Raw genomic sequence first — 22321 nt, forward strand, 5'->3', positions numbered from 1 at the left:
AGGGCATGCGTTACTTTGGTATGTGAAACCAGAAAGCTACAAAAGTTTTAAAAATCACGACATAAGCTCTTTACTTCAGATCTGGTGCTGGTTAAACCCCCAAATATACAAACAAATTCCAAAGTGCGTATCTTCCATAGAAGCATTTACACAACTGAACTTGGTGGACTTCCAAAAAACATGGAGATATGACTCTCTTCTTGCTGACTTAGAATTAAAGACAAATGAGGAATTAAGCTAACAAGAGATTATACTAGATTGGTGGACAAAGCTACAAATCAAATCTAAATTTGCAAAAGATAAAATGATAGGCTTTGCTGAAGACAAATCACCTTTTGACAAGATAGTGTTTGGACCAGAAACAAAGCTAATAACAAAATGTTATAATCTTCTTTTAAACTTAAAGATGCAAAATGAGATAGCTAAAGATTGCATGGTCAAGTGGGCCCAAAATTTGGATCATAATATACATGTAGAAGTTTGCGAGAAAATGTGGAAATGTAATATAAAAATGACCAGATCAATGAACTTAAAAGAAAATACAGATAAGAAGTTGCTGAGAATTTCTGAGTTTTGAAAGACTTCATTCTGAGGCTTGTGTGACTGCTGAAAAGGCTGAGTTGTGATAGCTGGGGAACTGCTGTATGTTTGGGTGAGTGGGCTAAAGGTGAAAGTGATTGAGAGTGATTGTTGATGATTGTTTAGGAGTGGTCTGCTCCACCCTCTTTGCATTTTAAGCTGCGCCTTGCGAAAGGCGCGAGTTAAAGGGCTCTTGGCCTGTGGCTCTTTCCCTAGGGGCTTCCTAAGGACTAGGAACCCAGATCCCTGATTTCCTTGTTCTCCCAGTAAGGTAAGTTGACCTTCCAGAAGGGGAGCTACGTAAACAACAGCATTTAAGGAGGACTGTATATTTCATACGGTCAGTTAGGCAATTGGGGAAGACTCTCGGGGGCGTATTAGATAAGCCCCACTCTGAACGTGGCAGCCCCGTTGCTGCCAGAGAGCGTGAGGGTCGAGAGGGAACAGGGCACCTTGCTGAGGATAAGGGGAATGCGCCCTCAGAAGGGACCTCTTCTTCGGTTGGTGAGCGGGTATCCTTTCGCGCCAAGGAACCATCCCTGGGCAGGGGGAGAGGGGGGCTCTTGGTAGTTGGTGATTCGATCCTTAGGCAAGTAGACAGCTGGGTGGCAAAACTGCGTATTGACCGTATTGTGACTTGCCTGCCTGGTGCGAAGGTAGCGGACATTACGCGTGTAGTAGATAGGCTGATAGACAGTGCTGGGGAGGAGCCTGTGGTCGTGGTGCATGTTGGCACCAACGATGTGGGGAAATGCAGTCGTGAGGTCCTGGAGGAGAAATTTAGGCTGCTAGGTTGGAGACTTAAGGCCAGAACCTCCAAGGTGGCCTTCTCGGAAGTGCTGCCTGTTCCACGTGCAGGGCAGGAGAGACAGGCGCAAATTAGAAGTCTCAATGTGTGGATGAGACGCTGGTGTAAGGAGGAAGGGTTTAAGTTAAGGGTTTAAGTTAAGGGTTTAAGGAAGGGTTTAAGTTAAGGGTTTAAGTATGTTAAATAACTGGCCAGTACTCAATGATTTACAACATATTGTACTTTCTTTCTGCACTGACATTTTAAAGAGCGCCTTAAGAACTGCAGTATACTATCCAGCACTTTAAGAATTGCAGCATATTAGCATTTTAAATCTGCCTCCTGCACCTTGAAGAGACCGAGGACACCTAAGGTCAAAACTAGCTAACACTGTAAGAACTGTAATACTCCAGCACTTTAAAACCTGCCACCCTACGCCTTAAAGAGACTGAGAACTCTCCTTGCAAAGAGACCAAGAACACTCAGTGCCAAAATTATTCAGCATTGGATGAATTGCAGCATACCAGCACTTTAACCTCCCAACAAACAAACTACCAGCTGCAACCAGCAGCCCACCCCACCTATTAATTAGGGTTATTTTTGGGTCTTAAATTGATATAAAATTTGATTGAATAGTTTTATTTGACCTTAAGGGATTATTATCCACTAAATTGAGGTGGGACAGTGGCCAATTAATTAGAAGAGGGTAGGGGGAGGGGGTGATCAATTAATTAGTAGAGAGTAGGGGGAGGGGGTGAAAAATAAAAATAAAAAAAATAAAAAAAATTAATTATTATTAAAATTATTATTATTTAATTGGCAGAGATGACTAGTAGTGGTTAGAAATTTTGAGGTAGAGTGGGCAAATGAACAGAACACGTTGTGTGGTTGCTGACTTAAGACAGAGACCCAGCTTTCGGAAAATCGTGATAAGTGATGTCAGGCCAGGGGATTCCAGTGCTCCTGGGGAGGGGAAAGTACAGCGGTGGGAACAGGCAGAATGTGAACGGAAGGAGTACGAGACACAAGAGGGCTCGCCCCCCTTCCAGCCTGTATCCCATCCCAAGGATGGCAAGTGGGACGGCCAAGTGGAGACACTCGCCTCCGTCCCTGGTGATGTGCAACGCCAGGTCCATAAATAATAAAACCTCAGTCCTGCAAGAATTTTTCACCAGGCAGGACATGGACCTGGCCTGCGTGACGGAGACCTGGGTGCGGGAGGGGGAGACAGTTGCTCTCTCCCAAGTAGCCCCGCCTGGGTTCTCCGTCCTCCACCAGGCCCGGACTAGCGGGCGGGGGGGAGGGGTGGCCTTTTTCATGCGGGAGGATTGCTCCTTCAGGACGCTTCCGCCGCCGGAGATCAAGGGCGTGGAGTGTGTGGGCCTGGAGTGGGATGTTGGGGAGAGTTTGGCAATCTGGCTGGTGTACCGTCCGCCTAACGCACCAGCCAGTGCCCTGCCGTCCTTGATGGAGGCTGTAACAGGCTGGGCATTGGAGCATCCTCGACTTATAGTCCTGGGTGACTTCAATGTCCATGCCGAGGACGCAGCTTCCACTCGTGCGACGGACCTAGTGCTTTCCATGGCAGCACTGGGACTTTCCCAATATGTAACAGCGCCCACACACCAGGCTGGGCACACACTAGACCTGATCTTCGCGGCGGGAGTAACAATGGGTCAGATATCTGCTGAGGCAGTGCCATGGTCTGACCACCAGGTCCTGAAGGCCCGTGTGGACATACCACCTCTGTCCCGTTTAGGCGGTGAGCAGATTTTGGCTCGCCCGCGTAGTCAGATGGACCCATTGCGGCTTCAGATGGCTATGCGGGACCCTTGGCCTACCGGCGACTCGTTGGATGGGCTGGTGGAGACCTGGAACAACTGGTTCTCCGAGGCCATCGACGAAATCGCCCCCAGACGTCCTCTTCATCCTCGATCACGATCCGCCCCGTGGTATACCCCGGAGATGCGATCGATGAAACGACGATTAAGACGGCTAGAGAGACAATGGCGTCGCGCTCGTGACGAAGCTACGAGAACATCATATAGGTCATTTATGAGGGCCTATGAGATGGCTATTCGGACTGCAAAGAAGGAATACTTTGCATCCAGAATCGCATCTGCGACCTCGCGCCCAGCACAATTGTTTAGTATAATTCGGTCATTAACAGAACTGCCGCAGGGCAAACAAAATAGTAGAGAATTGGAAATAGGCTGTGAGGCTTTTGCGAGCTATTTCGCAGATAAGGTCTCGTCACTCCGACACGACCTACCCGCCATAATTAATACAGTAGATGAACTTGGGGCACCGAGCACGTCTTCTAGTTCAATTCTGGATTCTTTCAGTCCACTCAGTCTGGAGGAAGTCGACAGGACCCTTGCAGCTGTACGCCCTACGACCTGTAGGTTAGATCCGTGCCCGTCTTGGCTTATAAAGGCTAGCCAAACGTGGCTACGTGAACCACTACAGGACATCATCAATAGGTCCCTGATTGAAGGGATCTTTCCCACACCTCTTAAAGAGGCAGTGGTCCGTCCCCTCTTAAAAAAACTATCAGCAGACCCGGCCACATTGGCGAACTATCGGCCGGTGTCAAACCTTCCCTTCCTGGGTAAGGTCATAGAGCGGGCGGTGGCGACTCAGCTGCAGGGATTCCTGGAGGACACTTCCGCACTGGATCCATTCCAGTCCGGCTTTCGGCCAGGTCACGGGACGGAGACAGTTCTGGTCGCCCTCATGGATGATCTTATGCGACATCTGGATCAGGGCGGTTCTGCAGTGCTGCTGTTACTAGATCTGTCAGCCGCTTTTGACACGGTTGACCACCAGCTACTGACTGACCGCCTCACCGATGTGGGGATACAGGGATCTGCCTTGCAGTGGCTGACTTCCTTTCTCCAAGATCGGGGACAAAGGGTGGTGATAGGGGAGGAAGCATCCCAGAGGCACCCCCTTAGTTGCGGGGTGCCGCAGGGAGCGGTCCTATCCCCGATGTTATTTAATATCTATATGCGCCCCTTTGCCCAGATAGTCAGGAGGTATGGACTGGGTTGCCATCAATATGCGGATGACACCCAGCTCTACCTAATGATGGGTGGCCAGTCTGACTGTACCCTGGAAAATCTAGACCTGGCATTACAAGCCGTGGCCTCCTGGCTCAGACTGAGTCGGCTGAACTTGAATCCGACGAAGACGGAGGTTCTCTACCTGGGTCGGGGCGGTCCGGGGAGAGAGATCCAGCTGCCGGCCCTTGACGGGGTGCCACTAATACCGGTCCCCAAGGTCAAGAGCTTAGGCGTGCTCCTCGAGTCCTCCCTTACAATGGAGGCTCAGGTGGCAGCCACTGTTAGATCTGCCTTTTTCCATCTTCGGCAAGCACGGCAGCTGGCCCCTTACCTGGACCGCAGCGACCTAGCGATGGTAATCCATGCTACGGTCACCTCAAGAATAGATCACTGTAATGCTCTCTACATGGGGCTACCCCTGACGCTAACCCGGAGACTACAACTAGTGCAGAACGCTGCGGCACGGCTGTTAATGGGGCTACCATGACGGGAGCACATTCGGCCAGTGCTGAGAGAGCTGCACTGGTTGCCTGTTGTGTTCCGAGTTCGCTTCAAGGTGTTGGTATTAACCTTTAAAGCCCTTTATGGTCAGGGACCTGCCTATCTACGGGACCGCCTTTCCCCATATATCCCCCAGAGAGCACTGCGATCAGGGACAAAAAATCTGCTGTCTGCCCCTGGCCCAAAAGAAGCCAGGCTATCCGCAACAAGATCTAGGGCCTTCTCGGTGGCAGCACCAGAACTCTGGAACACCCTCCCAGAAGCTATAAGGGCCCTGCGGGATTTGTCGGCGTTCCGCAGGGCCTGTAAGACCGAACTGTTTAGGCAGGCCTTTCTGGTTGACTGAAAATGGGCTGCCACCGGACATCCTACAGAAGCTGGCGGTTATAGTCAGAACCCAATACCGCCAGACTAGATTGAGATAGCGTACTAGTTTTTAACTTGATAAATGTTTTATGGTTTTATATGTTTTATGGAATTGATTGTTTTTATGATACTGTAAGCCGCCCTGAGTCCGCTTGCGGAGAGGGCGAGATATAAATGTAAAGTAATAAATAAATAATAAATAAATAATAAGTTTGTTAGGCAGTGGGATGCTTTCTGGAACAAGCAGGAGCTGTACAAAAGAGACGGTCTCCACTTGTCTCCGGATGGAACCAGGCTGCTGGCACTCAAAATCAAAAAGGTGGCAGAGCAGTTTTTAAACTAAGTCTTGGGGGAAAGCCGACAGGAGATGGAATGTTTCTGGTTCGGGAGGACTCGTCTCAAAGAGATGAAGGGTTGGCTTCTATTTTTCTACCGGGTAACAGATCAGAGTTGTCCACTGTGATGGTGACAAACAGTATGGACTGTCTGCTAGAGTCTCGAGGCGGCAGGAGGGAGGTGGTGGGTCTAGCTTGCCTGGGAAATTATAGATGTTTGTATGCAAATGCTAGAAGTGTCCGAAGTAAAATTGGTGAATTGGAATGTTTAGTGTTGGGAGAAAACATAGACATTGTGGGAATTTCAGAAACTTGGTGGAATGAGGAGAATCAGTGGGACACGGTGATTCCTGGATATAAGTTATATCGGAAGGATAGGGACGGAAGGGTTGGAGGTGGGGTGGCTCTGTATGTCAGAGAGGATATACGGTCCAGTAAGACTGAGGTCAGAGAATTAGATTCACTTTTAGAAATGCTTTGGGTTGAAATAGAGGGCCCAAAAGGAAATTTAACTATGGGAGTTTGTTATCGCCCACCAAATCAAAAGAAAGAGGACGATTATAATATGATGGAAGGATTAAAGATAGCGGCTAAATGTAAAAACTGTGTCGTAATAGGTGATTTTAACTACCCACAGATTGATTGGGTCAATATGTGTTCTGGTCGAGAGAAAGAGATTGAGTTTCTTGATGCTCTCAATGACTGTGCTATGGAGCAGATGGTCTCAGAACCTACCAGGGGTGGGGCGATCCTGGATCTGGTCCTAAGTAATTAGATTAGATTAGATTAGATTAGATAATTTTATTTATATCCCGCCCTCCCCGCCGGGGCAGGCTCAGGGCGGCTAACAGTAACATTCCATTATACAGAGACATGCCCAAGACTTGGTGAGAGATGTAAAAGTGATTGCGCCGCTTGGGAACAGTGATCATAATGTTATTGATTTCACCGTTTGTATAAATAGGGAGTTGCCCAAAAAGATTGCCACAACCATATTTAACTTTAAAAGGGGTAAATTCTCTGAGATGAGGAGGCATGTGAGGAGGAAACTGAAAGGAATGGTAAATGCGGTCAAAACCCTTGGGGAAGCTTGGAGACTATTTAAAACTATAATCCTAGAAGCTCAGATAAAATACATACCACAAGTTAGGAAAGGCACAAACAGGTATAAGAAGCGGCCAGCATGGTGAACAAACAAAGTAATGGAAGCTGTAAAAGGTAAGAAGGACTCCTTTAAGTGGTGGAAAACCAGTCCAAGTGAGATTAATGAAAGGGAACACAGGCAGTGGCAAATCAAATGCAAGACTGTGCTCAGGCAGGCAAAAAGGGACTATGAGGAGCATATTGCAAAAAACATAAAGACCAACAATAAAAATTTCTTCAAATATATTAGAAGTAGGAAACCAGCCAGGGAAGCAGTGGGGCCCTTGGATGACCATGGGGTAAAAGGATTACTGAAGGAGGATGGGGAAATGGCTGAGAAGCTGAATGCATTCTTTGCCTCTGTCTTCACCGTGGAAGATGAGAAGTGTTTGCCCGCCCCAGAACCACTAATATTGGAAGGGGTGTTGAAAGACCTGAGTCAGATTGAGGTGACAAAAGAGGAGGTCCTACAACTAATAGACAAATTAAAAACTAATAAGTCACTGGGTCCGGATGGCATACATCCGAGAGTTCTGAAAGAACTCAAAGTTGAACTTGTGGATCTTCTAACAAAAATCTGTAATCTTTCATTGAAATCTGCCTCTGTTCCTGAGGACTGGAAGGTAGCAAATGTCACCCCCATCTTTAAAAAGGGTTCCAGAGGAGATCTGGGAAATTACAGGCCAGTTAGTCTGACTTCGATACCGGGAAAGTTGGTAGAAACCATTATCAAGGACAGAATGAGTAGGCACATTGATGAACACGGGTTATTGAGGAAGTCTCAGCATGGGTTCTGCAAGGGAAGATCTTGCCTCACTAACCTGTTACATTTCTTTGAGGGGGTGAACAAACATGTGGACAAAGGAGACCCGATAGATGTTGTTTACCTTGACTTCCAGAAAGCTTTTGATAAAGTTCCTCATCAAAGGCTCCTTAGAAAGCTTGAGAGTCATGGAGTAAAAGGACAGGTCCTCTTGTGGATCAAAAACTGGCTGAGTAATAGGAAGCAGAGAGTATAAATGGGCAGTCTTCGCAGTGGAGGACGGTAAGCAGTGGGGTGCCGCAGGGCTCGGTACTGGGTCCCATGCTCTTTAACTTGTTCATAAATGATTTAGAGTTGGGAGTGAGCAGTGAAGTGGCCAAATTTGCGGATGATACTAAATTGTTCAGGGTGGTGATAACCAGAGAGGATTGTGAGGAACTCCAAAGGGATCTGTTGAGGCTGGGTGAGTGGGCGTCAGCGTGGCAGATGCGGTTCAATGTGGCCAAGTGCAAAGTAATGCACATTGGGGCCAAGAATCCCAGCTACAAATACAAGTTGATGGGGTGTGAACTGGCAGAGACTGACCATGAGAGAGATCTTGGGGTCGTTGTAGATAATTCACTGAAAATGTCAAGACAGTTTGCGTTTGCAATAGAAAAGGCCAACGCCATGCTGGGAATTATTAGGAAGGGAATTGAAAACAAATCAGCCAGTATCATAATGCCGCTGTATAAATCGATGGTGCGGTCTCATTTGGAGTACTGTGTGCAGTTCTGGTCGCCGCACCTCAAAAAGGATATTATAGCATTGGAGAAAGTTCAGAAAAGGGTAACTAGAATGATTAAAGGGCTGGAACACCTTCCCTATGAAGAAAGGTTGAAACGCTTAGGGCTCTTTAGCTTGGAGAAACGTCGACTGAGGGGTGACATGATAGAGGTTTACAAGATAATGCATGGGATGGAGAAAGTAGAGAAAGAAGTACTTTTCTCCCTTTCTCACAATACAAGAACTCGTGGGCATTCGATGAAATTGCTGAGCAGACAGGTTAAAACAGATAAAAGGAAGTACTTCTTCACCTAAAGGGTGATTAACATGTGGAATTCACTGCCACAGGAGGTGGTGGCGGCCACAAGCATGGCCACCTTCAAGAGGGGGTTCGATAAAAATATGGAGCAGAGGTCCATCAGTGGCTATTAGCCACAGTGTGTGTGTGCGTGTTTGTATTTATATATATATATTTGGCCGCTTTGTGACACAGAATGTTGGACTGGATGGGCCTTTGGCCTGATCTAACATGGCTTCTCTTATGTTCTTATGTTTTATAGATGGCACTTAACTCTAGACAAACTAGCAAAAATGTATCATAATATGTCAAACAAATGCTGGAAATGCAAAAATGCAACTGGAACTTTTTACCATATCTCGTGGTTATGTGACAGAACCAAAACTTATTGGAAGCTACTACAAAATATTCTGAAAACACAAGTTAGATTCCAACCAGAGCTCTTTTTATTAAATATACTACCAGAAGATTACTCCAGACAGACGAAATACATACCGTGACTGCAGCTAGAATAATATACGCCAAATACTGGAAACTTCAAGAAATACCAAGAAAAGAGGAACTAATATCTAAGCTCATAGAATTTGCAGAAATAGATACTTTATCAGCCAGACTGAGAGATGACAATCTCTGTGAAACTAAGAAAATTTGGGAACCATTATATAATTGGCTAGGTTGTGATATATAAACTTCCAAAACAAGTCAATTAAGTAATTTATGAAATTTTTTGCCTTACATGATTATATTCTTCTTAGTATCAGCTTCAAGAGATATTAAGGACTATTGTATTATATTATTAAATGAGAAGAGCTGTTTGCAGTGAATATTATAAGATTTTAGATACTAATGATGATATGAATTGAGCATTATATAAGTAGATATATTATGAAAACATTTTATATTCAAGTACCCTTCTCCCTTCCCTTCCCTTCCCCTCCCCTCCCCTATACTCTGTACCTGGAAATCCAATAAAACTATTAAATCCAGATTTTTTTACCATTTTTATAAGAGGTAGCCTTTAACATAGCATTAGTGTCCTTGCCCTTTTGGTTAAGTCTGGGTTTAGAGTTAGAATGATTATTAGTAAGAGAGCCTTTTGTAACGGCATCAGGGAAATGAGCGGTCAGTACCACCAGGTTTTCAATGGGAGGGACAGTGGCTCAGTGGTAGAGCATCTGCTTGGGAAGCAGAAGGTCCCAGGTTCAATCCCTGGCATCTCCAAAAAAGGGTCCAGGCAAATATGTGTGAAAAACCTCAGCTTGAGACCCTGGAGAGCCGCTGCCAGTCTGAGAAGACAATACTGACTTTGATGGACCAAAAGGTCTGAATCAGTATAAGGCAGCTTCATATGTTCATATGTTCACATACAGTTTATTCTGTGAAATCTGTTAGTACAGGAATGTCTAGCACCGTTAAGTTTAATGAGAACACATATTGTTCACATTGTAAAAAAGAGTGCTGTTTTGCCATTGTCTGTAGTATAATATATGAGTTTGGAACTGTATCTCTTTTAAGAATATGCACCTCTTTGTAATTTAATGAGCATCGTAGAATGGAAAGGCAAGAGCTGGTAGCAGATCAGAGCATGTGTTGATCCATGTTGTAAAGAATAGAGCTGCGGGTAAGCGTGCATCATTGCTCTAGCATTGATGAATAGTTGCTTTATCACACAAATATTTATTTAATGTTATATGATAACAGCTCTGTGTAGCGTCGGGAGAAAGAGGCTGAGGAAGAACTGATAAGCGAAACCATCAGGATTCCTTTCAAAAGTGGTTCCTTATTCTCTCTGTAACATCACGAGTGGAACACTAAGACATTAAAGACACCCACGTCTTCGCTAAGTCTGCTTTGAAGAGGCCATCATTCTTAAAAGACTGTTGAGAGACTTTGTGGGAAAATTTCAAGTATTGAGTATTCAGTGTTCCTTAGTTCTGTTTTTATTTAGTTTTCACTAAAAAACACATATTTGCATACTTGGTGTGAGAGTTTCATCCAGTGGTTATCATATATACCCCTTTCAAGAAAATGGCTGCTTTGGAAGGTGGGATATTAGATCGATAGACAGACAGACAGACAGACAGACAGACATGGCAGGCAGGCTGGGAAACAAATAAAGATTGGGGGGACATTTCCCCACAGGCTCAGCTGGGCTGCCTGATGGAAACTGGAAAGCCCAGCTGAGCCAGGACCACAACTGAGCCGGAGGGGACATCTCTGCTCACTGGCTCTCCTGGGCTGACTATTAGAAACCAAACAGCCCAGCTGAGCCCACACAACAGCTGAGCTGGTAAGGAGACCTCTCTCTGCCGGCTCAGCTGGGACTCTGAGGGAGGCAGTTTAAATTGCCTTTCCTCCTTGGATCAGCTTCTCCAGGTACTCTGTGGGTGCCTAAAGAAGCCAATGCTTGGAAGGAAGGAACAAACCCTTCCTGAATCTTAACAAAACTCCATGGGAGTTTCAGATTTGGGGAGGGTTAGTGAGAGGCACTTACTCCCAAAATGGTTCAAATGAACCACAAATTGACCTAATACATGCACGAATCATGATTCATGGTTCAGTTCATGCCCATGCCTACTGGCAACCCTAGTCCTGGAACTCCTTGATAGTGGCATAAATGTAAATAAATAAGATGCTGCCAGCCACATCTACTGAGAATGTAATCCGCGTCTGTGTGGGGGGGAAAGTGATCAAAATAGCCATCCCAATGGACTCTACTATCTTCAGATAGAAAGGTTCCTGCTGCAAGTGCTCATCTACTGGTCTCATTACTAGGATCCATACTTTCTGGCGCCGTGTAAGGTTTGGGACTGAGGATGGGGGAGGTGGGTCATATGGAAGTTATCAGGCCTCTGGAAGCACACTGAACTTCAATGTGAAGTGTAAATCTGAGTCAGAACAGCTTAAATAAATTGGAGTTTTCTAAGTGCAAACACAGATTTTATTATAAAATAGGTGTTACTTGATAGCTATGGAACATTTCCAAGCAAACAGGAAGAAACAAATTTTGACATACTATTAGAAGAAAAGCTTGTGAAAAGCATATCAGAAAAATATAAAGTGAATAGAAAGGGAGTGGAGATGATTAAAGAGCTCTATCAGATTCAGAGTTCTTTGTTTAAAAAAATGACAGCCTATTTGTTGTTAGCTGCCAAAGTAAACCATACAATTGATTCTACATCTGGAATGACAAATATCGCATGGCATGTTTTTATTACTAAGAACAAGATACACACCTATGCTGGATACTTTTAGGTATAATGCTTTTTTGACATATTTTATGATATCTGTGCAGCTTTAGCAGGGAGTTGTCAACAGTCTTCTGTGCTGTGCTAATCAGTCTTAGCCAAGCGTACTGCAAACTTGCAAAAAATGTGACTGTGGTTTGAACTTGTTCTTATATTGAACTGTACACCTATATCATCACCTCAGAAATGTGCTCTCAACTTAAAATGAACATGAACAGTATTTTGATAGTTTTTTGTCTGTGCAGTTGGCAGTATTCAGCCACGTAGCCACAGTTGATGCATACTGTCAACATGTATCCCTCAAGATCCTTGTGGGCAGGTTGTGTACCATTTTAAACCAACTACACTGGAGTGGATGTGCTGCTTTTGCACCTGCACAGTCAGTGCCATTCATCATGTTGACATGTTCAGAACATGTCAGTCCAATTAATACAGCCAAACAGGCAGGGAGGCAAGATGGGCAGCTTAAGAAAGTCAGACAGACAAAATAGTACCTTCCCACCCACTCTGAAGAACATCCAAAGAAACATTGGGAGAACAGATAGGGAAAGGTCACTGCCATAGGTCACTGTATTTGCAGTCCATACCTGATGAACATTGATTTAGCAAACACCTAAGTACAAAGGTTTTGCAATCCAGAATCAATGAACATAGAGTCAGCTTGCCAAAATGTACTAGTCTAGAACAGTGAGACAAACCACAGATCTTACTCAAGTGGGACTGAAACATCCTTTAATTGCATTAATTTTTAATATATACAAAGATAATAGATGGTGGAAGCAAGGAAAACAGTGTGAGAATGATCATGGGCAGATTTTTTTAAAAATCTAATTTCAAGTACTTAAGAAAACCAAACATTTTCCCTTGGTTTGAAGGTTCTACTCACAATCTGCCAAACAAATTATGATCAAAACAAAATGGGGATCAGGTTTCCTTTGGCATGGGCATCTGATCTCAGTAATTTTTATGTAGTTCAATTGCTATTTCCCATTCTCCATGCTGTTTTGTTTCTCTTCATTGTGACCTAGAGGAAAGAAATAATGTATTTTAGGATATCACAATGAAATCTGATGAGTGGTAGAAATGTTCTGGACTGGAAAACCATTTCTATATTACCATTTTTGAGGCTGACACTCATTGTATGTAATAGCATATTTGTCCCGTATGTAATAGCATATTTGTCCCGCTACATGTCCCGCAGTGAAGATTATAACATTTGAAGAGGTAAATATGGAGATGTAAATATGAGATACCTCCTGTAAGTATGGAGATGTGTATACATTACTGTGATTTTTCTCCCCCCCCCTCCCAACATTGTAAAAATATCTGCTTTATCAGTTAGTGGGATATAATGGCATTATTGGGAACAGTACACATAACATACAAACAAAAATGGCTTGATCTTAGTGTTGAATAAGATTTCTTTTCCTGAGAAGAAAGGAATTCCTGATTTATATGAGCTGTAAACATGTTTGGTGATCTGGATTACATAATACAGATGAAACAGCCAGTGCTCAAGGCCAAATCTATTTTAAGAAAGCTATAGTATTTGGCTCATTTATTGTTCTTCATTTATCATAGGTGAGGAACCTCATTCCATAAGTAAACTTATGTCATGACATTGAGAATAGGTGTTGTATATAGTGAAGTTATCTCCAGGACAGTAAGTGAACCACAGTTATGTTTGGCACATGCTTTAGGGGTTTTTTAACATGTGACTCAGAATGGGACAAAATTAAGGGCAGGTACTGCATTATTTAAAATAGATCTTTTTTTCAGCTTGGATATAAAGTTCTTCCCAGGTGACCTGTCCTGCCTCTTTCACTTTTAACATCAGGGTGTCTTCAGTATAGGTAGTTTTCTGCTTTTTCAGCTTATGACAACACTTCTGTGTTACAATATTTTTGACAGCATTTCAGTGTCGTCATTTTTGTATGCTCATTTCCATAAGAATACACATGGTATTCTTTACTTTTGATCACAAATATGCATGAAATAGATGAGTAAAATATCTTCCCTTTGTATTTCTCTGAAAGAAATCAATAATGCAAACCATCCATAATAATTATATCAATTGGTATCAATGGACTTATAAGGTTTTGATGCAGGGGCGGATTGGACATGGAAGTTACCAGGAACGTTCCTTTTGGGCTGCTGCCCTGAGGGGCCACTTGGGTCACTGTACCAGCTGTCCAGAGGATGGCAGCAGTTGGTCCCCTGCAGCAACACAAGTGTAGCACATTCAGTAAAAATGTGTACAGTGCAATATTTAAAAGGCCTACTCAGAAGTAAACCCTATTTCAATGGAAATTACTCCCATGTAAGAACACATAGGATTTCTGTTGGAAAATGCTTAGGTTGTTGGATCTTCCTCAGCGTGCTGGACACGCATCTTCCAACTGCCATAGGACAGCTAGTGTCAGGTGCGGTGTAGCAAGAAGGCCAACAATAGTAAGGAATGGCCATGAGGAACAGCAGTCCTAACTATGGTGTGAGAGATTGCAAGGTAGAAAACCAGAGAAGCCTTTCTTTTAAAGCAGCTATTCCAGCCCATGCTTGCAAGCAGCAGAAAGCAACACAATGACCAAGGAAAAGGAAAAGCTTTCTGCATGAATGCAAGGATATACCTTTCCAAGTTGCCAGATGTTATGTCAGTGTGATGCTAAAGGATGCTAGAGTGTCACATTGACATAATGCTGGTGACTTGATGTCAATTTTGGGTATTTGCTGGAAGTGCCATCATGCCATTGCAGCAACATTGCTTCTCTCCCCCCCCCCCCCAACCGGTGCCACTAGGTTACCGCCTTGTTTGTAGCCAAAGATTGCAAGTGTCAGGGCTCAGACTGGAGCAGTGGAGGAAGGGCATGCCCATTTGGTTTGGAGAGCTTCCCTTTGGGGTTGAGTAGCACTTCCTGGACTGAGGAACATGGCTAACTTTGCACGAACATGAAGATTTGCAGGATAGTGGGCTGAAACCTGGAGGTAGAACCAGCTAGCTAAAGTGATGGGCGCACATTTGTGTGGCAGCTCACTCTGCAGCATGTTGCACTATCTCTGCTGCTTTGACAGGAAAGACTTTGCCAGGCTACTGTCAAGTCTGCTCCTCTCCATAGCCAGGTGAAACAGAGAATAGATGATGACATGAGTGAGGTAGCTGGCATTGCAGCATCTACAAGCTCTCATGCACACACAGGTGCAAAGCTTGTGCTGTTAACTGCACTACTAAGAGCAAAAAAATGCCAAAAATTCCACTAAAATGGCCGTTCCTGCACAGCACCTAAAATGGCTGCCACCTTCTTCAGCAAGAAAACCCCCAGGGACAAAAGCAAAGCTGCAGCCAAAATGGCCCCTTCTCCACAGCTCCCAAAATGGCTGCCCTCTGATTCAAAAAGACAGCCACAAAGGGGACATAAAAATGGCTGCTGCAACACTATAGCTAAATTACCCCCCAAAATAGTTTTTGGTAGAGGCCTTTCACATCACCCACTACCTGATCCAATACCAACAAGGGAAAAAGTGGCTTCCACAATACTGCCCCCATACCCAACTCCCAGAGGAGTTTGTACTCCATGCTAGCAAAAAGCCTAACCCAAGAAACACCTTTTTAAAAAGGGGGGGGGAGAGGGAGGGAGAGTTAAACCGGCCGTATAATGGAGATACGCCAATCCACGTCCTTGCGTTCACCATTGACCTAACAGCAGCCCCGATCCTTGGCAACACGCTGCAATTAAAATCAAGCTCACAGGCTTTATCAGCGACCTGATCTCTACTGAAAAGCCTGAATGCTGGGAAGCCAAAAGAAACTGACACGCCCTGCCTTATCAACAACTCGATCAGCCCCTGATCTTTCTTAAAACGTCCGAAAGCTGGAAGAAAAGGGGAACTTACAAGACCAGAGCCAGCAAGCAAAAATGCTCCTGCCCAGCCACCTAATCTTTGCTTAAGGAACGTCTAAAAAACAACTGAAACCGATAAGATCTAAGCAGGAGCAAGCTAAAAGCTCTCCTGCCTAGACCGATCGCAGACAGGGACTGGCACGAGCGGGGAAGGTGCGCTGCTGCAGCAGCCAACCCCGCCCCCAAGCACAAGCCCATTGGGCTGTCAATCTTCCTCTCTTCCCCCAAGGGTGGCAAATGTGTCCCTCCATCCTTATAGTGAGGCTGCAGGCAGTTGGGACGAAATCCTGCCCTACACTCTGAATCTCAGAGCAGTCAAAATCTCCTTTACCCTCCCCTCCCCCCAACAGACACCTTGTGAGGTACGTGGGGCTGAGAGAGCTCTTACAGCAGCTGCCCTTTCAAGAAGAAAGAAAAGAAGAATTGCAGATTTATACCCTGCCCTTCTCTCTGAATCAGAGACTCAGAGTGGCTTGCAATCTCCTATAACTTCTCCCCCCACAACAGACACCTTGTGACGTGGGTGGGGCTGAGAGGACTCTCACAGCAACTGCCATTTCAAGGACAACCTCTGCCAGAGCTATAGCTAACCCAAGGCCATTCCCACAGGTGGAAGTGGAGGAGTGGGGAATCAAACTTGGTTCTCCCAGATAAGAGTCCATACACTTAAAACACTACACCAAACTGAATGGAATAGTTGTTTGATAATCATGGTAGCAGAACAATTGACTAACTTACCCTAGACATCTCACAAACATAGGAAAAGTTATTATAAAACAATGGATTGATTCACATCGCTTCATTCTGTGGCCTCGTATGTAGGTTTGCGAATACATGGAAAAATACTTCTGGGGAAGAAGAGTAGCCATAAATTTGGAAATTGCTTCATGCTCACCATGCATTAAGTCCAGTTTATACTAAAATTGCGAATCGCACTGCTACAGGACCAACCCTAAATCAGACTTTTCCCTGCAGCCGCTGTGGCCGGACCTGCCTGTCCCACATTGGTCTTGTCAGCCACCAGCGAGCCTGCAGCAAACGTGGACTATTGCACCCTTCTTAAATCTTCGTTCGCGAAGCCAAGCCGAGAGATACTAAAATTTCTCCTCTCAGTCCTATATATATAATTTTAGTATAAACTTTATATATATAAAACTTGGGGGATTTGGAAACTTAAATTGGCAATAAGAGATATAACATTGGGGTTGGTGATGCAAACATCTTTTGCATTTAAAGCAATGAAGAACTTATATAGAGAGCCAGTTGCTTGATGAGCAATAATCTAAAAAAAGGTGGATCTGGATTTTTTATTTTATTTTTGAGGGGGGAGCATAAAGATCAGTGTAAAAACTTTCTAAGGTAGCATTAGCCAGTGAGCTAAAACAAAAGCCAGGCTGGTGCTGCAGCCACCAGAATGATTTAGAATGGATTTATCCCTCTGTCCATCTGTTCTGTTTTAATCAGGAGTGAATACTGGGCAAGCTATTAATCTTCTAATGATAAAAATATTGGATGAAATACTATGAAGTGATGGATGTCAAGAAATGCAATTGAGCTGAGCCAAATTCACTTAAATACCCTGTTTTTTTATTATAACCCATCACAAGTGGATTGGAGACACATGTCTAATTTTTTAAAGGTTTTTATGCTACCCTTCACCTGGGAGCTCAGGTATATGTGGTGCCCAAACCTGCTTATCCTCATCACAAACCTGTAAAATCAGTTAGGATTAAAGAGTATGACTGTACAAAGGTTACTTTGAGAGTAGTCCTGATTGGGTTTGCTCAAAATCCTACTCATCTGTTCAATGCAGTTTACTCCCAGGACCCAGGAAAATGTCCTTAGGACTGCAGTTAGTTGACGGGATTTGAACACAGAATTCATGGGTCATAATCTAGCATTCTAATCACTGACAAACTCTGGTTTAACTAAATGGACAATGTTGTGTCCTAGGCTCAAATGGGAGAACTGTTACTTTTGGAGGGAACTGTTACTTTTGGAGGGAAGCCGAACAAGCCAGAGCTTGAACTCCACACCAGGGTTCCAGAGAAGGCCTAAGCATGCCCAATCAGGGGAAGGATTGAAACATAAGTAGCCAATCAACATCCAGGCTCATACTGTACCCTGATAGGCCCTTAGGGCCCTGTAAATAGCCAATCCATGTAGATAGTTAAGGACCAATCAGAAGGGGGGAAGAATTGTATAAAGAAGCAGGAAGTTTGAACAGAGCTCAGTCTGTGTGTGTGTGTTCCTGAAGTAAAGCTTGCTGAAATCACTCTCCGACTCTGGTCTCTTACTGTGACGATCCCAGTACATTACAGACAAAATACATGTAGTGCCTATTGCCAGTGCTGCTTCCCCCTCTACATTTTCCTTTTCAGAAGGCTCCAGACCATTCCTGAATGATGTTTTCTCTCTGTGTCTTACTCAGCTCTTCCCTTGGAAATGATTGCAAATATAACAAACACTATAATGCAGATAGTTTAGTGAAAATGCTTACCTCTTGCATTCTTTACTGAGTTATAATAATTGAGGTTATAGAATGTAGTTCTTATGCAAAATTTCCAGCTCTTTCCCTGCTCATTCCTTCTGCAAGTCAGTGACCAAATGATTCATTTGGTGTGCAGAAGGATAAACTGTATATATTAGTGATATTAACTATGATTTCTTTGCTTTTCCTTGAGATTTTTGTAGACTTGTAAAAGCCAATGGCTAATTACAATAAATGAACTGAGAACTATGATTCTGATTTATTCTAACAGGCAGTGTAACACTTCTTGGATTATAAATGTAAAGCATCCTAATATTTGTATCTTACAGCCTTTATCAAGCAAAATATTTGGTGCAGCCAGTGTGGTTTTTGAGTATATATTAGAAACACGAAGGTTATAGTTTGTGGTGATGTTGGCTTATATTTTGTGTTTATGTTGGCTTGGTGAGTTGTGTTATGTCATACAAGAGATGAAGTATTAAGCCCTCTTAAAAAGCTTTGTGTTTGGCATCTTAAATGATACATTTTCCCTTTAGGGTGTTTACATAATAGGAATATGAATCTTTGCTAACATAAGGCCAAAAGTCATCTATAAATATTACATTCTATGACTGAGAAATCACAACCTGAAACAGCATTTTATTCATCCTGCCACATATACCCTTCTGATAGTTTTTGTGATTACTTATAATTATGGTTTTCAAAATGTTCTTACAGGACTTGGTCATTGTTTTTGCATAATTTTGGTAAATGTTTTTTAAAAATATTTTTATGAAGAGAAATAGGAAAGACATTTAGGGTGCATTCTGTCTTACTGGTCTTCTTTCACTGTTTTCTTAATTTATTGTTTCTTTTATTTATTCTGAAATCTTTTTACTGTAAAAACTGCTGCTTCTATGAGCTATACCTTAGGGAAGCAAAGGGCTAGAAAAGCTCCTGCGGGCTTCCCAGTATAGGGTACTGACAGGGTGGATAAAAATCAATGATTTTAAAAAATAATAAATTAAAAAATCGTATTTTTTAAATTTAAATTGGATTTTTTAATTTAAATTGGATTTTTAAAAAATAAAATGCTTTTTGAGGAAAATATCATCCAAAGGTTATTCCATCATGAAATAAAGATTAGTTTTTAATTCTGAAGCATAAGGCTATATATTCATGAAATGTTTACATTTTTTGGTAATGAATTCCATTAATCCATTTATAATGTCATGCTCTTCCAGAGGTTTCTGTAAGATTACTGGATAGTTTCTCTGTCTACAAGATATTATCACAGAACACAGATGCTTGGTTTTGCAGTTCTCAAAAGTGTAATTTGTGTCTGCAGAGATCACATGCCTCTTCTACACAGCAAAAATGTTATAAAATGAACAGAGTGGAGAAAAAGACCTTAATCTCATTGATCTACAAACCTATGTATGCAGAATCAACCTCTCAAGTGCTAAGTTTCAAAAAGTTCAATGAATACAAAAAGATTGCTTGGAGTGGAATAAATCTGCACAAGAAGTAACTTTAAGTGTGACGAGGGAGGGGCAAGCAGTAAAAATGAAAGTGAAACTTTTTGTGCAGAATCCTCCACAAGACTTTGGATCTTTTGTATGTATAACCCGAGGTTTATCACATTATTCTTTCCCTGGAGGAGAAAACCTATAATGGCAGCAGGCCGTAAAAGAGACCCAGTTTGGGAATATATTAATAAAGTTCCTCTACCTATCTATAATGTGTTTCTAATAGTATTACAAATCAGTATTTTTATATAACTGAAAAGTAATATTCTAAAAATGAAATCTTCATCTAATTGTGAATATTAAGGTTATACCAAAAAACATGAGTCTATGTAAAAAACTATGATTTAAATCAAGTCTTACTGACTAGTGATTTAAATCGTGATTTATATCAATTTGATTTAAATCAAATCCACCCTGGGTACTGAAGCATTGCCAAAATATGTGTGTTATCTGAAACAAGAGCTGTGGGGGAGGGCCTCATTACTGCCTGCAGTCATTGTGGTTGGTGACATCTTGTCATTAGTAATGATGCTGTGCGCACAAACAACAGCAATCTAGCCTTGCTCATAATAAGGGATATACCCCCCAAAAGCAAACAGCTGTCTTGATTGTGAAGATCGCCATGAAGATCTAGGCAACCCTGGCATGAGTTTTTGTTCTGATCCTGCTCAATGAAATCTAGAAAGTTAAAATATGGCACAATAACCATGATACCTCATCTATGGACCATCACACTGAACCCCCCCCCCCCAAACTCTGAAATGCTCAGTGGCCTAATAGCCTTTGAGTGGTGACTAGACATTTCTTCCCCTCAAAGGCAAAATTATAAAATATACGAAGTTTCATATTATAGTATGCCTATAGCATGTATGCAGATAAAAAATCCAAAACCCATTGATAACTATATTAGAGGCACATTTGAGCCATTTGAAAAAACCTTAGTTTACAGGTAGGTATTTCGCACTGCAGGTGATATGAGCTTTTTTAGAATCAGAATGCCAGTCTTTCTTTCTATAAGATGTAAGGCCCTGAAAATTCTCTGTGTGGTTATTGCTGAACAGTCATTTTGCACAACATAAATATACTGCCCCTAAGATAACGAGAAGGTATTTCATTTAGCGTTTTTCATTGATCAGTCAAAAAGGTCTTAAAATATCTGTTATACAATTCTGCCTCTTAATAGGATTTTTATCTTAGAAGACAGATTGAGGTGGTTAGGTTAAATACTGATCCAGAGTATCATCCCAGTGATTAAGAAACTCAATGAGGAGGAGATAACTGGATTTGTATAAATATATGTGGGCTATATTTTTATTGAGTCATGTAAGTGGCCCGGGGATCAATATTGTTGATCTTGACTGCTGTTTTGAACCCAGCTGTACAGAATCTCAAGCAGATATCTTGTTGGTTATGACAAAGATCTCCTGAGATATAAACTTATAAAAATACTTTGTTTCTTACCATGTTTGTTTCCAGATATTAGATTTAGCTCCTCTTTAAGCAATTGTGCTACAAAGTCAACTCTTTAATGAAAATTGTTCTGTTGAATCATGACTTTCAGACTTGATATAAACTACACTGATAACTGCTTTAACACAAGACCATATGTTATGTATACACAAAACATTAGTTTAAGACTATAAGCCTTCAGTCAAAATATTTTCTGTCTAATACAAATAAATGTATGAAATTCTGCCCTGACCCCAGCTATACCTGCTTCATAGCCCTTGTTGCCCACAATAGTGGAAGCCAAAAATAGCTGAATTTCCTTTTGAGATTACATTTCTTCACCTAATTTGTCCCTTTCTACCTCCTTACCTTTTCATCAGACCTCTTTCTTCTTCATCTATGTTTCCATTTTGGTTGTATTTCTCAGAACATTATTTGGTTAGCTGTTCTTTCAGCCACATGACTCTGAGCTTCCTGTTCCTTAGCTTCCCTGTTTCTGGGATCTGTTTCCCACTTCTCAACCATCTCCTAAGCTCCCAGTTTCTGTAGGGCCCTGTATAACCAGTCATAACAAAACTGAAAACATCCATGCAGAATTGGGACAGTGGTACAACAATACTTACAAACTGTTGTTTTGTCCAGGTCATTGGTGAGGAAAGCACCATACTGGTCAAGGATCCAGGTTGCCTGATCTCAATGAGCAAACTTTATCTCGTGCTGCCTTTCCCTTCACCTAACAAAAGAAAGCATGTGAGCAGCCATCTGCTTTTTCTCATGATTGCCAATCTCCTGATGGGCTCTGGAGATCTTCAGGAAATACAACTGATTTCCAAGTGAATACAACCTATATCACTTATTTATTTAAAACATTTATTCCACTTTTCCTGGATAAAGCCAGTACTTTGGAACATGTACTGCATAACATTATACCCTACCAAATTCCTTCCCTAAACCTAGAGTTGCCAGCCCCCAAGTGAAAGTGAGGGATCCCCTGATTTCATAGGTTCCTGCCCACCGCTGGCCAATATTCCTCAGAGGAGAGCTATTTACATTTACTTGTTAGAGACAGTTTTCAGAGTTCTTGGCAAAAATAAGTTGATGATAGATTACAGACTGAGTTAGTCTTT

At 42.7% G+C, this 22321-nt stretch overlaps 1 protein-coding gene across 3 annotated transcripts in view; it reads left to right on the forward strand.

The window, feature by feature from the left end:
- WNK2 (WNK lysine deficient protein kinase 2) overlaps window positions 1–22321 on the forward strand; it is a 199118-nt gene that overhangs the window by 55635 nt on the left and 121162 nt on the right. The gene's annotated exons all lie outside the window — the stretch shown is intronic.

Source organism: Heteronotia binoei, chromosome 5 (genome assembly GCF_032191835.1).
Source record: "Heteronotia binoei isolate CCM8104 ecotype False Entrance Well chromosome 5, APGP_CSIRO_Hbin_v1, whole genome shotgun sequence".
NCBI lineage: Eukaryota > Metazoa > Chordata > Lepidosauria > Squamata > Gekkonidae > Heteronotia > Heteronotia binoei.